Here is a 23,745-nt window from a genome sequence, read left to right as displayed (position 1 = left end):
AGAGCTCTGAAGGGAGCACCATGCAGCCTTTCACTGCAAGGACAGAGGCTACAATGAGGGACTCACTTAAATCTATCTAAGTCAGAGGGCTGATACCTGAGGCTTCTTGCTCTATCGCCAGCTGCTCCACACGAGCAGCACAGGGGTTTCAGAGCAATAGGTGATGGCTTGGATCTAATAGGCTGTAAAACCACGGTAAACAGTATTAGCAGCCCCAAGTCTCCATTGCTCTAAGGCCAGTTTACCCCTCTCTCTTTGCACAATGCAGCCATGGAGACATTGGATCTGCTTTCTGAGCAACATCCCTAGCCTAAGGGCTTCCTTGGTATATTTGATTCTGCGCCACCACACCTCCTCACCCACAGTGGCAGGCGCATGGACAGAGCACCACTGCGCTCCTGCTATTCCCACCTGCCACACTGGCTCTCAGGGTGTCACTGCAGCAAAGTGTAAATTACAGCAGCCCTGAGGCTACCCTAATTTATGCCAGGGCTGGGCAACCCCAGAATACAAGGAGGGGAAAGAGTGGCAGAACACTGAACATAGCTTAGCCAGAATAGGAAACTGAGCCCTTGGGTTTCTCATTAGGTTACATTTATTGCCATTTATGAGTTTAAATCAGATTTAAAATAATAATCACGCACTCTGGGAGAGCTCCCCACTGGTGCCATACACAGGGAGGAGGGCAGCAATTCCCAGGAGCAACATTCCACTGGCTCAGGGTTAGCAAGTCACCAGATGAGGAACTGCCTCTTGGGGGAGGGAAGGCAAGAAGAGCAGGTGGAAAAGATGCACAGAGCTCAGAAAGGACAAGAAGAGGTAGCCCCTAAGTAGGTCCCTAACTGTCTCACTGTCACCTTGCACTATCCCCATCTATTCACTGAATCCACCCACTGTCTTTCATCTTGGACTGTATGCTCTCCTTGGGGTTGGGGCTATCTTTTCATTGTGCATGTACAGTGCCTAACACAAAAGTCTTGATCCCCAAGCGGGGCCTCTAGGTGCTATTGTAATTCAAATAATAAGACAGGTCATGCCTGGAAACGGTCCTATTTTATATAGAGAATATTCAGCAATATTTCCCCTGGAACAAGATTCAGAGGAGATCTAGGTCATTTGGGGAGGGTGGGGGAGAGAAAGCATGAGACACTTAAGCTGGTAAGTGGAAGACAGTGCTGCAAGTGTAACCTCCCCTCTGAGCCCACAGTAGAAAGTGAAATTTACAGGCCTCCAGCCACTATGTGCAACAAGAATTGTGGTGTCTGGAGATTCTGGTAGGTTTACTTGGCAGATGTTAATTCATAGACTGGAGCAGGAGAGACAGACATAGAAGAACAGGGCTGAGAGAAGGGGAAGATACAATTAACATGTATGCTGGGTGGATCAGACAATACCAATAAAACAAAATTTTTTAAAAAGACACTCCTGGGGGGCCTCGGATTTTTAAACTGCTCTCGGGGTCTCTCTCTCTTTTTTCATTACTTCTTTTGATATATGATCCTTTGGGATTGGCAACACTGTAGTTTTGATGCAGACAAATGTAAAATGATGAGTCTAGGGGCACGAAGCCAAACCAGAGAATACACATTAAAAGGAAGTGTCATGCCGCTGGACTGGCCCGGAGAGATTGAAGAGTTATTGTAAACGATTCTTGAGCCATCAGCCCTGATGTTATAGAAAATAAGGAAATTAATAGCAAACAGGGAGTGCAGGCAGAGTCATTTTTCCTCTGACAGTGGGATAAACATGTGGAATAAACCATTAAGAGAGGCCATCAACTCCAAACAGGAAAAATGAACGTAGGGACTGCATGACATTTGCTTGGAGAGAGATTGGATTGAAGACTTCAGAGGAAAACAAAAGGGAAGGGCCAGGTTCAAATGAACTCCTAGGAAGAGTCTATTATTGCAAGTAAAGTTCCTCCACCCCTACCACCGCCACCTCTTCCTGCCCTCATTGGCTCCTTCGTGTCTTTTCGGACTCTAGACTGAATCTCTTCAACATGCTGAAAAAAACAAGTACTTACTCCCATCATCCCAGCAGAGCCAACACAGCTGCAGAAGAGAGAGTTGGACCCATTTAGCCCAGCACATCAACACAATTGCCAACCAAATACTGATCCCACAACATTCACTGATAGCGAGCAGGAACATCTGACTTTCAGAGATCCATGCCGGGGTTGCAGTAGAGTTGTTTTAGATTGTGCAATGAATAAACCTGATCTAGGCATCCCAATGGGAAATTAGAGATGGAAACCTCAGATGACTTCTTAAATGAGACACTGTGCTGACTACTGGCCTGACCCAACCGTGGGGATCAGACCCCAGTGCAACACTACCAAGTCTGACCAATGACTGTGCACCTGTAGAATGGTCCAGATGCACTCTGTACCATGCTTCCCACTGATCTGTTGTGTGCAACCCTCCCCTTCAGTGTTTCTGGTATTGGGCTATAGGAACAGCCACAAGCTTCCTTCTCTTTGAATCACCTCATTTCCTCGAAGTCTCAGTATACTTCCTCTCCGTGTCCCAATACCGTCTGCCAGGTACTGCTGGCCTGCTGCTTAAGACTGTGAAGATTTTGTGCCAGTACTTGCCTCTGAGAATCAGTAGCTCATAGAGGTGGCAGTTCTGTACAGCACGGCCCATCAGCCAACTTCATATAAATAATGCAGTTCTGTTACCTCCAGGAAACCCTCCCTCTTCTTATTCCAGCCTTGCAGCCCTGAATGAAAGTCCATTGACGCAAGTCTGATAATGCAGAACAGTTTAGCTTTCCAAAGACTGCACCGCCATTTACCCGCTGTAACAATGCAGTCTGGAGCATGGCACAGTCTGTGAGAAGGGGGACCAACAGCGCAACTATTCTCTTTAAAGAGTCTGGCATCTGAATCACATTATCCCAAGAGGACAGAGCTGGAGGGACAGGGCCACATTATACAGAACTGTACCTGCATGTACTGGAGGCCAAAGTATGGGCAGGCAAGAGTCTTTTCTCCTCATTTCTTATTTGCCGGCACCAGTAAAATAAATCAGCGAGAGGCCCATTTTCTGTACAAATTCAGACATTCTGTAACCAAAGTACAAGTCTTTAAGAACACAAGTCTGCCTTTATTATGCCTATAGCCATCCACCTTACTCAGTAAACCTATCACATCTTATAAGCTGGACAGTATGGGCCTGGTCAGTACTTGGGTTGGAGACCTCCAGAGAACAACTATTACTGAGTCTGCAATGACCAACTGACTCAGCAAGGTACAAGGAAGCACCATACAGCGAGAGGTGCTATCTTTTAGGATGTATAGAATACCAACGCCATAGCTACTTGTGGTCATTAAAGACTCCCCTAGACCAGCGGTTTCCAAACATTTCTTATTGCATACCCCCTTCTAGATCTCCCAGCTGCTCGCATCCCCCCTACCCTTCTCATCACTGATACTCTGTGGGTTCTTCTTAACACCAACTATCTTTAGCCATCTGCCCACATTTCACTGTTATGTGCAGATGTATAGTGCAACATATACAACCAAACCTCCCTGCCCCACTAAGTTCTGACCTCTGTTACACCGGACAGTTGCTGGGCAATTGAACTGTATGGTGATTGGAGGTGAGGGCTAAGTATGTCAGCATGCGTGTTCTCTCATTGGTACATCTTGAAGTAAATTAACTACTGTATTTTATAAAACAATTTCCCACAGAGTTTTAAAGTTTCACCTGAGTAGCCTATTATGAAAATGAAATGAAATAATAAAATCCACCATTACACAATTTCTCCCACATACCCCTCAAAGATGTCTCGTGTACCCCCCATCTGGGAACCCCTGCGCTAGACACTTTCAAAGGAAATAAAAATGTCAATCCCAAAATTCTAGCCAAATTCCCTCTCGAGTAATTACATTTCTGTGCAGCCCAACATCACTCTGTGGTTTCATCTAGATGAGCTCCCTTTATTCACCGTGTCTCCTAAACTGTTGTGCTGTTAGACAGCTGCTCAGTAGTAGGACAGTGTACTTCAGTGGTGTGTGACGCTATCACTATATATCCCTTATCTACCTCAGAAAGGTGCTGTGAGGCTTATTCGTGGAAGCATGGTAAGCGTTCAATAGTTAAGTTTATATATAGCTTTCTATTCTAAGCCAAGTTGTCACCTACACTCTATCTTGCACAAAAAATTGCTTTCACATGTGAAACATTTCACTTAGGAGGAGTGTTGTTTTGGAAAGTGCCAGTTTAATCAACCAAAGTGACTGGGAGAGGAGTTTGAATAAATGAAAGACTTTTAGCTTCTAGAAGATCTAACTTTTCCTTGGAAAGCCATTACTCATAAAAGGCTTGGTCCATTTACCCCACATTTGTTTTAATTAACTAGCCTCTCTGTAAAGAGTGCCTTGAAGTATCTGGGGGACAGGAGCATGGTTCATTTAGGAGTTATTTGCTACAGATATTTTAATCTCAAAGTGTAAGAACACTCTGGGGAGTTTATAAAGGCTGTAGGTCTTAGCCTGAAGGACTTCAAAGTTTCTCACATGAGCTGCTGGGGGAGGGAGGAGGGGCACTAGTGTAGTTCTAGTATATGGGAGACCAAGATTTCCAATTCACACAGCTGTCATTTATCATTTATTCTTAAAGACTTATCCTCTGGTTATAAACTATTGAATCTGCACAGAAAGTGGGCCCCTATCTCATTATTCTTAAAGTCCAGATACGCATATCTATATTTGTACTTGTCCAAATACCTGTTTTGTTTTGTTTTTTTTAACTTGAAGTTTGAAGAATCTAACTTCTTCCTCTCCACAATTATTTTGAATTTCTGTCCTTCTGAGTTCAGGCCACAAGTGTAAATGCTGAAATACCAAGAGAAAAAATAGGTCAGAACAGCCTAGCAACCCAGTGCTTCAGTGGAATACTTAAGAATCTAAACATTTGGGTACTTTGAACCTGAATTCTGAAACTTTTAAAGTTCACTGATTATTAACAGAAGAGGAAGAGTGATCTTATGGTTAAGGCAATGGACTGAGCCAAAGGAGACCTGGTTTTGAGTCCCAACTGTGCTACTGACTGTGTGTGAGACCTCTGGCAAGTCATTTAATTGCTCTGTGCCTCAGTTTGCCATATGTAAAATAGGGATATCATCTCTTCTCTCCCAACCTTTGTTTGTCCTGTCTGTATTGACTGCAAGCTCCCTGCAGCAGGGACTCTCTCATTCTGTGTGTGTACAGTGCCTGGCACAATGGGGCCATCATCTTGGTTAGGACCCGTATGTGGTGCCATTATGCAACTAGATGATAACGAATAAGGCAATTCCATTCAGCATTCATTTACATGCCAGACTGGAGATTGCTGCCTCTGTCACAGACCCCATTTCTCTATTCTTCTGCATATGCCATAAAGTAATGCTGCCATTTCATACAGCATGGCTGAGTGAAAGCCAGACCTGGTGGAAATACCCCGTCTCCGCAGCCTGCTGCCTGGGTAAGTTGACAAGGGCACATCAGAGGCTGGGATATTCATGTCATTTTTCAGAGCAGAACTGCAGTTTAAGCAATATAATTGCTGCTCATCATGCTGACCAGTATTAGCTTATTGATTCCTTGCACTCTTCCACACGTTTGTTGCATGCATCTGTTGTCTCATCTTATACTTAGCTGGTAAGTTCTTTGGGGCAAGGACTGTCTCTTTGTTATACCTGAGGACACGTCCAACAGAGCGGGACCCTGATCCACAATTGGGACCCTTGGCTGCATTATTGTGGCACCAAACAACAGCAAGCCCCACAGAGCCCTGATGCCTGCCATTCAGCTGGTGCCTGGGACCAGTGCTACATTCACTGAGGTTTCTAAGTCGTACTAAGCTCCAAGGCTCTCGAAACAAGCTTTCTTCAAAGACAGAGGGTGGTCTGGGGTACTAAGTCCATCAGGCATTAGAGAAGTCTCCAGGTCCTGTATATAAACACATGGCTAGAATATGGGACGCTACCCGTAGTGTCTTAAGTACCACTTAACCCCACAGTTATCTCTCTCTCTAAGACAGATCTACTAGGGCACTCCGCGCCAGATTTATGCAAGTGGAAACCAAGCCAGTCTTCAGGACAGTAATGGCAGATGAAAACTCTCTCATGGCCAATCCCATTTAGCACACACTCATCTCACACGATTCACCAGAGAATCCAAGCCCCAGCCCGGCTGTGAAACCATTGTACTCCCATCAAATGTTTTACAGACCTGGCCACCCCACTCCAGCATCTCCTGGTTCCCCAGCTCAGTCCTGCCACCTCTTCACCACCCCAAGCGCCTAGTACCACGGTTAGAATTGCCACAGGATTTAAGCACCAGCTCTTGGTCCAGTGGGAAGAGTGGCTGTCTGTGGGTCTGGGCGCGCTCGTTGTGCACTGGAGACTGCGATGAGTCAAACCTCACAATGGCTTCAGAGAGCTGCTTTCAGCCTGGAGCGTATTAGGCAGCTTTGGAAAGGAACGTGAAGTGGAGGATTACAGGTTAAGCAGCCACCTCCGAGAAATGTATTTTGGCTCCCTGTCCACTCCTCACAGCAGAAGAGGAACCAAAGTGCAGGATGTGACCTGCTCTCCAGAGACTGAACCTGTATTTTCTCCCCTGCTACTCAGGCTTAAAACCATCACCATCTCCCCACCCGCAAGTGAACTTGCAAAGACTGATGAGCATTTTCTGAAGGTGGTGGGGCAGGGGAGAGGAGAGCAGGATTCTGCTCCTTCACAGCACAAGCTAAGATGTCTCCCTCTCAATGAGGGCTGGGCATCGAGCAATGAGTGGATGGGCAAAAGGAGCAACAAAATTCTCACTCCACTCACACCCCGCCTATGCCACCTGCAAAATGGCAGGGAGCCCTCTGGAGACACACCCACCCACAAGCCCTGTGACTCACTTCCTGCTGCTACATCACTACGGCTTGGCACCTGGAGTTACTGGTTCAGTCTGGAAATGAGCAGAGGACAACTGAGGAGCAGACTCTTCCCACATTGGAATGAGTGGGGCATTTGGGGAAGTGGCTGTAGGTGCGTCTGTCACAGGGATGCGGGGAGGTAGATGCACTGAATAGGTAGGAAGTATTCTCTATTTCTTGTCTCCATAAACTAAGGTTAAAGCTCCCTTTATCTCACTCTAGGCAAAAGTTTGAGCGTGAGGAATACCTGGTCGGGCCTTGAAAGTGAGAATCTCTTGGGGTCAGTTGGGATAATTGCGGGGATTCATTATAGGGAGGAAGGTGAGTAAATTCCTTAGGGACCGTTATCTGAGGAGCAAAGGGTCTTGGGGTTTCTTTTCAATTAGTTCTTTTGTAGTTTCATCCTGCAAGAGTGGCAGATGGAGGACTGTTTGGGGAAAAGAGATAAGAACACAACGAATACTTGTCTCCAGTGAGTTATTTAGTTATACCTGCATGGAATGACAGATTGCTGAGATGGGCAATTGCAATATGATAGGAGCATAGGGACTTCAGGGCAAGGAAGGAATACACAGGTGACTTCTGCAGCTTCTGGGGTTCTTATGCAGGAAGCCAGCTACATCCTTTCAATGGCCACAAAAGTAGAACAACGTTTCTGTGTGTTAGGAATCCAGAGTGATGTAGTGGCGAGTGGCAAGAAGAGAATCAGTTGCATGGTCTTTGATAACTTGATCTCCGTGGTGATGGGCAGGGGGTAGACGAAGCAGGACGCAGCCAGAGGATAAGAGATTATCTATGTGCATGACAAGGCCACGATTTTTGGTCTTGCTCTCACTGGCATCAGCGAGCGTGTCAGGAAGCTGGCTCACACCAGCCCCAGTCTGCACTCTGCACTACGGAATGCAAAATCGGCAGCTAACAAAAGCTGCTGTAGCTCATGCTCAGATTATAAATGACAACTGAGATCTGGTTAGACAAGACAGCAGCACCAGTACTAAGTCCAGATGGATGGTGGTGTTTGGTGACTTCAGTATCCACTCAGGTGATGATTCTTTAAGACCAACTCAGGAGTTCATGGCTACTGTGACCTCAACTGGGCTATCCCAAGTGGTTACCTAAGCAACCCACATAACCAGCCACACTCTGGATCTAGGGATTGGAGGCAGCGAGGTGACATTATAAATAGACCTGTGTCATGGACCAAGCATAATCTCTTCTTGTGTGAGGTTGGGTCACCACTATCCCGCTTGAGGCAAGGGTCCAGTATCATAGTCCAGCAGAGGGTCCCGGAAGCTTTGGAGGTATGTGTGGTGGCACCAAATAACCACTCTAATTGATCTGGCAGCACATGATGCAAACCTGGTATCCACCACTATTAATAGTTGTTCTTAAATAGCCTTTTCCCTAGCACTACCTTCACAGGCCAGTGATGGGTTTAAATAAGAGGGGAATGCAGCTGGAAGCCAGCTGGCGTAAGTCACAATCCAACTGCAATGATGGCAGCTGCTATACAGCACACGGCAGACCTGTTCAGCATGATTAATCCAAGCTGCCTTCACCTGAAAGCAGAATTGCCATGAGGAACAAACCATTTGCTCCACAGATTAAGTCGCTCAGATTCTGACAGAGCTTGCCACGTTGGTGGGTCTGGGGCAACGTCTCCAAAGGATAAATGGATGTTCCTCTCTGCCTGAGTTGCAACCAGAAATGTTCAATGAAAGTCAAGATGTGCTGGCATCTGTGCATGACAAGGCCCACATCCCTTCTGGTTGGTGAAGCCAGTGGGTCTGTTTTAGGTGGAAATAGACAATGCCTCTTCATCTGATGTCAGGACAGCAGGTGTTTTCAAGGACAAAGTGGTGGCAACTGCAGCATTTTACATATTGTAAAGAGCACTCGGCAAGCATGAGATGGGCACTCTAGTGTTTAAATAAACATCACTACACCCTTCTAAGACAATCTCCAGCAGCAGCAGAAAGGAAGGGGACAACCCCAAAGTGGGAAGTTGCTCAGACTCCTTGTCAATAAGCAAGCACGCTCACTGCATGCATGGAAGGCCTTGGTGCAGGCAGCTAAAGCTAAACCCTTCCCACACAGTCCTGCATGGATATCTGCATCTCTCTTCCCACACCAATGGAGCAACAAGCCAGCTACTGCCTATCAAAGCAAGTCATGAAGTAGGCCACTGCCTCAGGCTGGCCGCTTGGAAACTGGGACAGCCCCTCAAATAAAAAGCTAGTTTGCTGGCCTCATATCTCATGCAAATCAGGAAGAGGCAAAGGTAATGAGTGTGGGAAGAATACTGCAAGGGTCAAGTCACTTCCATTCTCTGCACACAACTCAAACAAGATGGTTAGGGGAGAAATGTGCTATTAGCCTTTTGGAGACATTACAAAAATAGTACGCAGTGCATGTGCGCGCTCTCTCTCACACACATACACACACACACACACAGATATCACACTCCCTCCAGCATCTGCTCAACCCGCATGCCGCAAAGCATCTGCGCTCAAAGGGTTAAAGATGCCAGAGCGCCAAATGAACTTAGAAACAAGCAGCTCTGGGAGGGAGTCCAACACTGTAATACATGGTGGCATGAGCTGCCACAGCATCATAGCCACAGCCTAAGGCTCATGATGTGAAATTAGTTGCTGGTTTAGCATGTTTTGCCACAAGCTCTTGTGACTTTCCCCCAGGAAAGGTGATTTTCATAGGGAGAAAGAGACATATTTGGCCTTGCACCAAATTCACAGGTTTTGGGAGAAATGAATGCCTTGATTTTTCAACAAGGAGTCCGACTCCTTGTTGTTTTTGTGGATACAGACTAACACAGCTACCCCGATACTTGATTTTTCAAGTGCACATTTTTGAAGATGAAGACTAACAATGCCACACAGCTCTAGACCACGAGCATCTCATTTTTTGCCTAAACTGGGTGTATTGTACAGCGAGAGAGCACACACACGCCACAATCTCTGCAGTGTCTGGAAAAAGGAGTGAGCTAGGACCATCCAAGGAGCATCTCCTTTGGTGCTAGCAGGGGCAAGGGAGAGGTATCCTAGTATAAGTGGGTCATCCACAGTACAAAAGCCTAGGCAAAGTTACCTAGGACCCCAAATCAGACCCCACCTCCTTCCCTTTGTCCTGATCTTTTCTCTTTGTTTTGGGTCAGGTTGATAAAGGAGTCCTGAGTGCTAAAGCAAACCACCACTCTGTTAACCTCCCCTGAGCAGAATATATCAACCTCTGACAAATACAGAAAGGTCTCTGTCTCTCCCGCACGTGCATAATCTGTCATTCTAACAAAGCATTCCTGAACCAGGTACCTCTGCAAGGCTCAAAACAAGGTCCTTCCTCACCCCAGACATCACCATTCACCAGGAAGAATCTCCCTGGAATATTTTCACTGGATTCTGCTTTCCCTCATGGCGACATTCACTGAATGCTCCCACTCTCAGCTGTCTGTTCACTGATTCAATCTGGATTGGCAGGATGGCCGGCTGTACCTGTTACACAACAGCAGCCTGGTTAATGGCATTTCCCATGGCGCGTCCCTTCCCTCCGCTCTTCACTTTACTTCCTGCAGAGAGCTACTGAAACAGACTCAGACATGTTCCTCCTGATCATCCCAGGTGTGAGTGAGACTCTGTCTCTGTTTGGAACCGGTTACCATCACAGACACCTTCGCACAAGCCTCACCCTTCTCTCCTTTCACTCCTAGCTACCTGCTCACAGCTCTTGCTCTTTTCTCTTCCCAGTAACAGTAAAACATCCTTTTTGTTGAACAGGGCATAACATCTTCCCCATGTTGGAAACTAAATTACAGACTTAGCAGTGCTAAACAACAGGGAGATGTACAGGCAGCAGTGAAGACATCCCTGTGTGAGAGCTCTAGCTGGAGCTATTGCCCTAGGGATGGGCCAAACTGGGGTCTTTTAACCAGATGCCCCCAACTTCCAGGGTTCAAATGAAAATGGGATCAGCATCTGAACTGCACAAATTTTGCTTATGCAAAAATAAAAATCCAAAGTCACCCCTAGTTGGACCCATTCTTTATTACCCAGGGACGAAGTCTGTTTTTGTCCTTTGCATTCATATAGCACCTTCCATCCAATTCCCCCATCCCCTCCACCCCAGTGCTTTGCAAATGCTAATGAATTAATCCTCACAGCATCCCTGATCAGTAGTTCAGTATTATTCCCATTTTATGGGAGAGACAGAGTGAGGTTACACATCAGGTCTGTGACTGCTGAAAATGGAGCCCAGAGACCTGCATTCTCAGTCCTCGCCCACAAAAACTATGCTTCACCTCCTATCCTAGACAGATGAGCCGCCCAGACGTCCTGTCTCATTAGGATGCCCACCAAAAGTACCACAGTACACACCCCCATTCTCTCTACCACAGATTCTTAACTGTTCTGTTGCACATACAGTAGTTGAAAGCTTCATTCCAATTGGAGGATGAAAACAAAGTTTTGCTTTCTTATTGTACTGGTCTGTAATTTCTAGAGACACTTCTGTACTAGAAACTGAACATGAGCATGGCACAACACACAAGTCATATTCTGACTTTTCTAGATGATAAAACAGGTTTTTCTTCTTTTGATTTTTATAACCACTACCGCCAGCTTCATCCTGTCCCCATCATGGGCGATTAACTGCCAGGGAATATCCTCCCAGGTCAAATCTTAGCATATAATATATGCTATCTGACTTTTTAAGTGTGGCTATTCACTGGAGTATTGTTCCAACATTTCATACCACATACAGCCCCCTTCCCCCCAAGTGAAACAGAGACGTCTCCTTATGGGTACGAAGAGGTCACTGTACAACTCCCAGTACTGAAATCAGAAGGCTACAACATATAGTGCCTCCTGCTCACAGCTAGCTAACAACATTGTGATTAACAGCTGAGAGAGGCACTGGCGCACAAGACATCACCCGAACACTTCCCTCTCACTGTTCCTTTGCTGTAAACCAAGCAGACTGCATTCATTCTTCTCAGCCCGCTGAGCGATGCATCCAAGACAAGACAATCCTCACTGAAAACACAAAGCTTTTCTTCTTTTTCTTTTTTTTTAAATTACCTCTATCAAAAAGGACATTTCCAGTATACTGCAACATGGGAGAATAGGAAGCATCAAAGTAGTAATGCAGGAGGCAAGCTTAACCTGAGATGGAGAGCATCATATTCAGGCCATTTGGAAGAGCACTATTATCCTCCCAAGTCTTTGCCTCAGGCATGCATGACAACCTGTCCCCACTCCCACCTGCGCTCTCAAAACAGTAGGTCAGAAAGCCCACAGATGCTCAAAGTCCTACCACCACAAGAGATCAAACAGCACCAATTCCCTATGCCTTCCAAGAGCAATCTTCCTGAGCTCTGATACCATACACAGGGGACAAACCGGGGAAGGGAGTGGGGAAAGAGCTTCTTAAAGCTTTCCAATCCTTTACACAGCAAGACTCTCTTCATTTGAAAGTTCTTCCTTGGACTATTTAGTTTAGACAGCAGGTGAATAAGACAAAGAAAGTATATCGTATGCTACTATTCATTCTGTGTAGTAATACAAGAACATAAGGGCATTCAATGACATTTAAAGGCAGAAAGTTTAAAATACCTTTCCCTACACAAAACAGAATTAGTGTGTGGAACTCACTGTCACAATATATGGTGGCCAAGAGCTGTAATTGGACATTTATATGGGTAACAAAGCATCCAGAATTACAATACTAAGAATTAAAATTAAAATCGCTTTGGAAGTAACAGAAGCCCTCATGCTTCTATCTATGTACGCTTTTATGCAGTGGTCCATTATTGTGGTACCTGTGCATCTCAGGGCTTGAGCCAACCTCTAACTAATGGAGGTCATGACGACTTTTTCCTTGAGGGTATAACTGCTTAAAGAAGGATTTTTTGCACTTTCCTTTGAAGCAATCAAAACTCATCGGAGACAGGATACTGGACCAGATTAACCACTGGTCTGATCCAGTCTGGCAAGTCCTATGTTCCTAAAGAGGACCCTAGCTTTTAAAAAATACTAGCGAGCACACTGAAGAAAGCACACAAACAAAAGTGGCACTTAAAAAGCAATTTGTGAGTTGATCAGTTCTTGGGAGAAGTGGATCCCTGCTCTACCATGAAGGAAGTGGGGACCTACTGGTAAGTCTTTAAAAAATCCACTAGTCCAAGTAAGAGAGAATCTTTCCAGTACAAGTGCAGTCTTCTTTTGCAGAATCAAGATTTTAATTTTTAAGATAAGAGTATGTCTATACTACCTGCCAGATCAGCGGGTAGCAATTTATCTATTGGGGATCGATTTATTGCGTCTTCTCTAGATGCGATAAATCGATCCGCGAATTGACGCCTGTACTCCACCTCGGCAGGAGGAGTAAGCAGCGTTGACGGGGGAGCCGCAGCAGTCGACTCGCCGCCGTGAGGACAGCCAGGTAAGTCGAACTAAGATACTTCAACTTCAGCTAGGCGAATAGCATAGCTGAAGTCGCTTATCTTAGATCGATCCCCACCCCCAGTGTAGACCAGCCCTAAGCAACCTATCTCTAATGGTTGTGAAGAAAACTTTCCAAACAAACAAAACAGCCTTTCTGAGCCTGCAGACAAGTCATATGTGGTGACTGCTGTTCAAAGTTCCCACAAGCTGCAGCAGAGTGAAAACTGATGAGATTTATCAGTTTTCACTACTTGTTTTCAAGCTCTCTCTGGGCAGCAGTGAAAATTACAAGAATCTGGTCAATTTCATTCTGGGGCTGACAAGGAAATCTCTGAGCAACAGCAAAAGCAGGCACTGGAGATATTCACTGAACATAAGAACGGTTATACTGGATCAGACCAAAAGTCCATCTAGCCCAGTATCCTGTCTTCCGACAGTGGCCAATGCCAGGTGCCCTAGAGGGAATGAACAGAACAGGTAATCATCAAGTGATCCACCCCGTCGCCTATTCCCAGACTCTGGCAAACAGAGGCTAGGGACACCATCCTTGCTCATCCTGGCTAATAGCCATTGATGGACCTAACTTCCATGAATTTATCTATTCAGTTCTTTTTTGAACCCTGTTATAGTCTTGGTCTTCACAAAATGCCCTGGCAAAGAGTTCCACAGACTGACTGTGCGTTGTGTGAAAAAAATACTTTTTTGTTTGTTTTAAACCTGCTGCCTATTAATTTAATTGGGTGACCCCCTAGTTCTTGTATTATGAGAAGGAATAAATAACACTTCCTTATTTACTTTCTCCACACCGGTCATGATTTTATAGACCTTAATCATGTCTCCCCTTAGTCCAAGCTGAAAAGTCCCAGTCTTATTAATCTCTCCTCATACAGGAAGCTGTTCCATTCCCCTAATAATTTTTGTTGCCCTTTTCTGAACCTTTTCCAATTCTAATATAATTTATCTCCAACCAAATACGAATGCTGAAAGAGATATAGAACTGCAGAAACACCCTCCCTGCAACAGCCAGAAAACCAAGAGAAAGATGGAGTAGAATTGCCCCTGTGGTCATTCCCAGATTTCATATTCATATGCAATTAGTAGATTTAGTTCATTTGGCCGGAAGGCATTTGATATTATTTCCATTTCCTCTGAGGGGATAGGGAAAAAGTGGGAATAATGGGATAACTCAGAAAAAAAGAAGTATGAGAGACAAAGGTTTTAGGAGAAGAAAAAAGGAAAGAAGATACATGGGAAGATGTTAAGAACAATGGAGGGATAGGGGAAGAAAGGAAGAAAAGACACTGAAGAGAGCTCAGGAAAAGATACACCACAGTTTATTATACAAACAAGTGGAGTGAAGACAGGAAGAAAAAGAAGGTCTAAAAAACAACCAAGAGAAGCGTAGCAAGGCAGGATGGTTAAACAGCACTCAGCAAATAATTCATTTGATTAATTTTATCTTTATTTGTCAAATAATGTATTCAAATAATACTCTGTGGAATATGACCAGCTGTATATTACTCATCAGATTACTAATATATTAGAATAATACAGATGGCATTCAAATATATTCAGATTTTTTTTTGTTGGTATTTGATGAGCTGTGGTTGTACATTTACATTTTAAAACATTAAGTAGAAAGATGCATGACAATAGGATACAGTTAGGTACAGTCTAATACACAACTCTTGTTCCTTTAAATAAGGGGTGGTCAAACTTTTTGGCTGGAGGGGCACATCGGGGTTGCGAAACTGTATGGAGGGCCAGGTAGGGAAGGCTGTGCCTCCCCAAACAGCCTGGCCCCCGCCCCCTCCACTTCCCAACCCGACTGCTCCCCTCATAACTCCCAACCCATCCAACCCGCCCTGCTCCTTGCCCCCTGACCGCCCCCTTCCAGGACCCCCCGCCCCTAACCATCCCCCCGGGACCTCACCCCCTATCCAACCCCCCCTGCTCACTGTCCCTTGACCCTATCCACACTCCCGCCCCCTGACAGCCCCCCGGGTCTCCCACACCTATCAAACCACCCCGTTCCCTGACCGCCCCGCCCGCCCCCGGGAACCTCCGCCCCATCCGACTGCTCCCTAGGACCTTCTGCCCCTTATCTAAAACCCTCCTACCCACCCCCGCTCTCTTACCATGCCACTCAGAGCAGCGGGACTGGCTTATTGGAAAGCCTGGGAGGTGGGCGGGCACACGCTGAGCGGTGGCGTAAATGTGGGGGAGGGGCCGGAGGGCTAGCCTCCCTGGCCGGAACCTCAAGGGCTGGGCAGGACAGTCCCACGGGCCGGATGTGGCCCATAGTTTGCCCACCTCTGCTTTAAACTGTGGGTTGCAGTTATTTTTTACCCTGGCTAGTAGGTATCTGGTAATTCTTTTCAAGTTCTGACAACTGGCCCCTCTAGGATGGCAGAGGGATACGTCCTAGCTGGCCCTCCTTCCTTCCCCCATAGACCTACACAAGAACCATACACTGATGAAGCTGGTTTCTTCAAACAGTGTATTGTGACCGTACTGGTTGCTACAAGTAAGGCATTCCCCCATATTCAGCTTTAATTTGGAAAGGTGTGGAATTCTACAGTCAAGTGCATAAGACATCACCAGAGTAGAATGGGAGACATAGACGTCAGGCATTTATTCATTTCACCATGGGGAATGTCATGCAGGACCTCACGCACTACAGAAACCATGTGCCTTCTGTTGTAATCTGTCTCAATGAACATGCATAACATGTATGACCATAGAGCTCAAGATACTAACTACAGTGATACTAAGAACATAAAAGTTATTTTACCATGCCCATAGACACCATCTTCATCATCAGCAAAGAATGAACCAACCCTACAGTCCCACCTTACTGTGGTCAGGATAACGTAATATCTCCAGGGTCTGAAACATATACCTGCATAAGACAAGCTGGAAGCTTTCTTGGGTACATGCAGTTAAGGTTGCAAGTATTCAAAGAAGAATTGGGCATGAATCTGTGGAATGTCTTCAGTCTGCATAAGCAGCAGAAGAGGCACTGGAGCTGTCTGTCTGCAGACTTAGGAAGCCAGCACTGCACCACTTCATATTTGTATGATTATCTATGCAATTATAACGGTAGAAATGTAATTTGTTTTTTAGATGAAAGATGAAATTACATGGAAATTGATGCACACACTATTAGCTTTTTCCAGACCTCCTTTGGAGAACTAATATAATAAGCCAATGACCTCCCTCTTTATACGCAATCAGAGAGTACAGTAGAGTAGAGCCCTTTCAAAGTGGTACGGCACCAGTCTGGGAAATCAGCACTTTGCAATTTGCCAACATATTAGGCTATCAAATGCTGTTCATGTTATTACTCTGTAATATCAACAATTTACCGTAGCTAAGCACTGAAGAACCAAGCTCAGGGCATTTCTGGGGACCGGATGCCAGCTAGAAAAGTTCACTTCAGGTCCTAAGCCCTGTCTGATCATTAGCACTCCAGAGATGCCCCGCACTGAGGTAATTATTGCTAATTTAAAAGCATTTAATTTAAATTTAAAAAATAAACATGAGAGATTTTTCCTTCCATCCTTCATCTTTCACTTTTAAACAAAGTGCATTTCCTTCTGATAAAACGTGCCACAATGGTAGGTGCTGCACAAACATGACACTGCCCTGACATGGAGGAACTTCCTCTAGGAAAAGGAAATTCATTCTCCAGGCCCAGCCAATCCTTGGCCTCTCTAATGAAACTGTGAACAAGGGTATCAATTAGCAGCAGTTGTGCTGGTGCTTCTGCCAGAGAAAAGTTTGTCTTTTAGGAATGGGATGGAGATGATCTTTGATGAACAGAGGAGGACAGGTCAGTGGTTAAAGGCAGTAGCCCTTGGACCAGGGAGAGACTGCATTTCAAGTTCCTGATCCACCAAAGACTTAGTGGGTGACCTTGAGCATATCACTTAGGCTCAGATTTAGAGAGCTAAGATATTTCAATGGAAATTAGGAGTCAAAATACCTTTGAGGATTTGGGCCTTAGCCACTCTATGTCTCAGTTCCCCACCTGTAAAACAGGGATAACAGAGAGGCTGTGACGATAAATACATTAAAAGGCAGTGAGGCACTGCAGTAATGGGGACTATATAAGTACGTAAGATAACTAGACCAATGAAAAGCCATTTACCATTGACCCAGACTAGATTGGACCTGCTGATTCAACTTAATGAGTTTCAAGAGAGCTGGACAAATTTATGAGTGGATTAGTAGGATGCGGTTGTTTGTGATGGTGCGGGCAGGGCTTGGCAATCCTGACGGTCCCTCCTGATTTATGGTTCAGACAGTCACCTGCCAGGGTCAGGATTAAGTAGAAGATAGGTTTCAGCATATTTCCATAGCCTTGGACAAACTACAGAAAGACTACTGCTGTATTGCTGATGCTTTTAAATCTGGAAAGAAGTTCAAAAGGTACTGGAGAAAAAACTACCCAACAACAAAGTTAAATAGCAAGCAACAAAGCAGCAGATGGATCGAGCACTTACTCCACCTCATTTTCTTGCCAATATTCTCAACCCATAGCATCAAGATAGATGTCTAACTGCTGAAGATGCTGCTGCTATGACATCGGCATCCAATCACCCATCAATTGTGCCAACCATAATAAATTTCAGGGCTGGGGGTGAAACATTCAAGCAGTACATGTCACGCTTGCTGATGTTTTACAGAAAGTCGCACTACTGAACTGGTGGAAGTTATTAGCTAAGCACCTGGAATCAGAGTTTCTTGAAGTGCTAAACTAGCTTTTGACAGCAGTAGCTGCCTCTGCAGGCACAGAAAAATATTTTCTTCATTTGGACTAATTCATTCAAAGTTGAGAAATCAATACAGAGTTGAAAAAAGTAGGAAAACTTGTCTCTCTTCCAGTCTATGAATAAAGACCAAGGAGGGAGGGGATGAGATCTACTAGTTTTAAAAGTTTGAAGGACACCCTAAGTATCTTGGGAAACTCATTTTCAAGAGACTTAGGTGAGTAGGAATTTAAGCTTCAGTCACTTTCACTTAGGCATATTTGAAAATTTTCCCAGGCTGACCTGGAATGATCAGTTTAATCCACTGACTACAATCAATACCTCTGTTTAATAAATAAGTTGTAAATGTGAAACACGTTTTGATAACAGAAGTTTATGTATTCAAAACATTTACAGTTGTTTTAATAGAAATAAATGTTATATGCTGTTTTGTGTGCAATTAAATTCCACTGACCATCCTAATGCAGCTCTACACAAATCACAAGCAAAAAGTTAATGATCTAGTAAATAAGCAATATATCATTCACCATTTTCTAACTTACTAAAAACATACAATGAAGAATCTGAAAATATTAAGGTACGTACTTGCTTAAATAAGTGTAGTTATAGTGTAACTCCCTAGATAGCAAAAAGACGTACCAAATCTAGTGTAAAGGCTCTATTTAGTTGTAAATCAACATGTTTTAATAGTGATATCCACCAATGAGAATGAATCTTTCTTTAGAACATAAATGAAGTCCAAATGGAAAAGTTGATTAAAATTGATGATTTAAATCAAGACTTTCTACTTGGTGAGTTAAATCAATCCACCCAGGTCAGGAAGGGATTCTCCTCCTCCGCCCACCCCACCCCGTGTATTCATGGAAGTAGGTAGCAGTTTGGTCTCCTTCCTCTGAGGCATCAGAAATGGCCTCATCAAGATAGGACATTTGACTGGATGGGCCAGGGCTTTGGGGTGGCACTGAGCATTCCCTTGGTCACATGCTTAACTGGCTGGTTATTGCTGACATGCTCAGGGTCTAACTGATTGCCATATATGGAATCAGGAAGGTATTTTCTCCCAGGTCAGATTGGCAATGATCTTGGAGGTTCCCCCCCTCCCCATTTCCCCTGCAGTATAGGGTGCAAATCACCTGCCAGGATTAACTGGGTCTCTCTCTCTCTTAGTCAATTCCCTGCCATTGTAGAGGCTTCTGGCACTGGTCACCTCAGTCCCTCTTCTTCTCTGCTTGTGGCACATTATAGTCATGTCCTATGGACTGTAATGCTTTGGTCTAGTTTTAGTTGTTAGGTTTAGTGGGTGGGTGCTGGAGGCCTGTGATATACAGGTCAGACTAGATGATCTAGTGTTCCCTTCTGGCCTTAAACTCTATGACCTCATATGCTGCACCAATGCAAGTCATTGTTTACACAAATGCAATGCATCTCTGCCGGGGTGGGGATGTTGAAGCAGTGCAACATCATTGGCTAAAACCCCTGTGTAGACAAGGTCTTAGACATATAAAGGATCTGTGTATGTCAACACCAACCCCTGGAGACAACCAGTCCTCCCTTGGGCCCGTAATTTTCTTGCTTAATTTGTGCATTTAGGCTGTGGTTTTCAAAGGGGCCTAAGGCTCCTTTAATAACTCTTCAGTTACACCAGGGCAGACCCTTTGTGGACATGCTTCTATCACAGGGGTCAGCAACCTTTCAGAAGTGGTGTGCCGAGTCTTCATTTATTCACTCTGATTTAAGGTTTCGTGTGCCAGTAATACATTTTAACATTTTTAGAAGGTCTCTTTCTATAAGTCTATAATATATAACTAAACTATTGTTGTATGTAAAGTAAATAAGGTTTTTAAAATGTTTAAGAAGCTTCATTTAAAATTAAATTAAAATGCAGAGACCCCTGGACCAGTGGCCAGGACCTGGGCAGCGTGAGTGCTACTGAAAATCAGCTTGTGTGCCGCCTTCGGCTCGCATGCCATAGGTTGCCTACCCCTGTTCTATCAGTTTAAAACAGGTTATATCAATTTTGCTCACACCTATTAAATTTACCAACGCAAGCTAAATTGATATAAGACAAGCTCAGCCCAATATAGGGTGACCAGACAGCAAATGTGAAAAATCGGGACAGGGGTGGGGAGTAATAGGAGTCTATATAAGAAAAAAAAGACCCTAAAATCAGGATGGTCCCTATAAAATTGGGACATCTGGTCACCCTAGCCCAATACAAAGAGTGTATCCACTCAAGTGTTTGTGCCTGTTTAAGTCCGTTTAAAACCACACCCGTAGTGGACAACTGTGAGTGTAAGCCAGGTCTAAGAGAGTTCAGCACCTAATTCCCTTAGGCTTCTTTGAAAATCTCAGCCTCAGTACCCCAGCATGTGCCCCACTGTGATGTACAACACTGTACAAGGCATTTTCAAGAGCTGACCATCAGCCACTCAGAGTTTGCTAATCCCAGCTCGGACTTCCATTTGGCTTTCCCTCCCAACTGCAGAGACAGCAAGCCTCACCCTGGCACTATAAAGTGCTTTCCTGGCATTATTCTCAAGTGACACTGCACTGGGAGATGTGTCCATCTCTCCTCCACCTGTGTGTGGCCACAGTATAATACTTGAGACTAGAAAGCAAGACACACCCTGGAAGGAGGAAGGATCCTAGAGAAACTCCTCTCTTCTGCCCCTCCCCCCCCCACCCTCTGTATTTCTGTTTTAGCCCCTGCCTTGTAACGGGTTTCTGGACTCTCTGGAACGAAAGGCACTCAGAGGCGTTATTATTACTGCACCAATTCAGTGGCACATGACAACTGAAAGAACAGTGGCCAACCAGGCTCAGCTATTAGAAGTCTTGCTGTGCTATCATCATAGACCACTCCCTAAAGCTGCTGCTGACAGTGATATCACTGTAGGCATCAGTATAGCGATACCAAGGGATCTGGGAAAGATGAAAAACGAGAGCACAGGAAAAAAAAATAAGCAAGGGAAATGTGACAGCAGGCTGTGGTATTCTCCTGAAGGATGCAGAGCCCCTCCCATTTATTTCCCCATGTTTTCTGGACTGGCAGGAAGTGTTTACAGAAAGCAGAGTCATTGTAAGACTGGGAGGCCAGGCCAGGCCAGCAGGTGATTCTCCCCCATCCCTTCCTTTCCCATTTGGAAGCCCTGTCACATTTTGGGGAGGGAAAAGAAGCGGAGAGGAAGATAGCACAGAAGTCATCAGCTGCTGCCCTGAGATCCTATTGCCACTGCCTCCCTGGCGCAAAAGGTGCAGAGGGATGTGGAGTGCCACAGCTGAGAGAGGGCAGCTGGGCTGGGACATGCATGAGGAGAAATCTATACCATTGCCAAACAGCCTAGACACATACATGAATGCCACCATCTCCCTCTGCTAGCACAGAGGCTTTTAAATCTGGAGGTATGAGGACCACCCCGGTGGCCTCCAGAGCAGACTGCTGGGGCCTGATTTTCACAAAACAAGAGGGTCTGAAAATCAAGGGGAAGAGTGAAAGCTTTTGGGGGATGGAGGGAGAACAAATTTGCAAATGCTCAGAGAATCACGGGAAGAAAAACTGCAGCCTCCCCCCCCAAACACCAACAGGTGGCTACCTCCTCTCCCCTCACTACCGTCTTCCACCCAGGTGCAGCCCCTGACACACCCAAGGCCAAAGCTACTCTTCCACGCCAACCCAGAGGCCCCTTCCCAGACACAACCCACTGTTGTCTCCCTTCTCCCCAAACAGATGTAACCCTCCCATTGCTGCTGCCCCCTCACAAGCATAGCTCTGAACACAGTACCCCCTCCTCCTCCTTCCTATACAAGTGCTCCCTCCCAAACTGATGCATCCAAGCAGGCACACATGGACCATCTCCCCCTCCTACCCCCCCACTTTTATCAAAGACACCCGCTTTCCGACTCCGGAGAGGGATGGGTTGATCCTCCCAGCTCACTTTGGAGCCTAGTATCACAACTGGTGCAGGATCAACGGAGCTCCAGCGAGCGACCCCCCGAGCAGCAGCAGCCACCGCCTCCTGCTCAGGAAAGCCAGTTCTGCTCTGCAATGCCCGGTTGCAGCCACCAGTCCTTACCGCGCACACATGCTCCCTGGGACACGCTGCCCGTGCCACTGCAGTGCCTGCTGCACGCCCGCCGCCCTGAGCATTCCCGGGGGGTTGCGTGGGAGGGAGGGGGCACAGGCAGAGATCAACCCCCACCCCCCGCCCGTTCCTCCTGCCGCTGCCCGTACTTTAGAAACCACCCGCAAAAACAACTCCCGGGGCTGCACCGCCACCTCCAAGCCCCGCAAAGCGAAGGGGACGGGGGGCACTTACCAGCGCTCACGCCCGCCCCGGCGGCTTTCCTTGCACGGCAGAGAGCGGGGGAGAGGCAAATCCTCGGTGGGGGCAGGGGGCTTCTGCGGGAGGCGCGCACACAAAGTTTGGAGGGAAAAGGAAAAATTAAAAAAAATCCCCCTCCCGGCCAGAGCCGCAGATCCTGCCTCCCTCCCCGGCGGCGGCCGCCGCTCTGGATCAATGGTGCGGCGGGCCCAGGCGAAGGTGAACTTTCCACCGGGGTGGTGGAGAAGCCCCCGGCTTGCAGCGCCCACCCCGCATTGGCACCGAGCCCCGGGGCGCTCTCTCGCTGCGGCGGCTCGCTCGGACAATGTACGTGTGTGTGCACCAGAGGCGGCTCGGCGAGCCCCGGCAGCGGCGAGCGGCACACGCCCAGGCTCCGCTCCCCGCCCACCAGTCACTCACCGCCTCCCGCCGCCGCTGATAGGCGCTCCGGGCACCCGGGCGCACAGCCCCGGCTCCTCCGGCCTCCTGGTGGGCTGCGGGCCGCGTCAGTCACCGACGCTAAAGGCGCCTCCCTTCCCCTCCGCCGGGGCACTGGGAGGGCTGGGGGAAGGCGCAGTAGCCGGAGGGGAATTGCTGCTCAGCCCTTATTTTTAGCGCCTAGCTCAACCTGTGGTGCCAGCCCGTGGACTAGAGAGACATTGGGGAGTATTGATTGTTTCTAGACTGCTGCACTAAGAACTTGGTCAGCTAATGGTGAGTGATAACCACACCTCAGGATGATAACACAAATGGTCCAGCCACAAACCTAGACGTTGTTTAATGAGTCTTGGTCTCCTCCCACTTCTATTTTTTTTTAAATAAAAACAGACATTTAGGGCCATATCCTCAGTAGCCGTAAGGCAGCCTAGCTCCATTAACTTCAGTGGAGCTGTGCTGATTTACACCAGCTGAAGATCTGGCCTTTTATATTCGCAGCAACAAGGCATCCTGCGTTGCCAGCCTCCCTCACTTCTTTTTAACTTGGATTTAATGCGGGTGAAAGGTGCTGGTCTATTTGATGACCCTGGAGGATGGAGTCTTTTGTTTAGCCACAGAACATAAAGGACCTGGGCAACTCCCACGCTGCTCTGCCAGTTAGTGCCTTAGGGTATTTCAGTCCCTGTGCTAGGACACTCCTGGGTTTCTCCACTCACAGGGCAAGGTATGCTTAAAACCTTGCAGCAGTGCTTCAGTGAAGATGCTTCTCCCGTGGGCATAGTTAATTCACTTCTGTGAGAGGCGGTAGCTATGTTGATGGGAGAACCACAGCGCTGTCTAC

General features: G+C 46.4%; 1 protein-coding gene across 8 annotated transcripts in view; it reads right to left on the bottom strand.

The window, feature by feature from the left end:
* Positions 1-22,901, bottom strand: part of HRAS (HRas proto-oncogene, GTPase) — a 78,553-nt gene extending 55,652 nt beyond the window's left edge. For 3 of the 8 annotated variants that reach the window (XM_039538295.1, XM_039538300.1, XM_039538298.1), the window contains exon 1: positions 22,461-22,838. The gene's annotated coding sequence lies outside the window, so the exon portion shown is untranslated. Of the gene's footprint in view, positions 1-4,735; positions 4,844-22,460; positions 22,840-22,886 lie in introns of those variants that run through there. The other 5 variants (XM_039538299.1, XM_039538297.1, XM_039538296.1 and 2 more) reach the window with 4 other exon arrangements.
* Between the last annotated feature and the right edge of the window lie 844 nt (positions 22,902-23,745).

Source organism: Mauremys reevesii, linkage group 4 (assembly GCF_016161935.1).
Source record: "Mauremys reevesii isolate NIE-2019 linkage group 4, ASM1616193v1, whole genome shotgun sequence".
Lineage (NCBI taxonomy): Eukaryota > Metazoa > Chordata > Testudines > Geoemydidae > Mauremys > Mauremys reevesii.
This window is presented reverse-complemented; position numbering and strand designations above follow the sequence as displayed.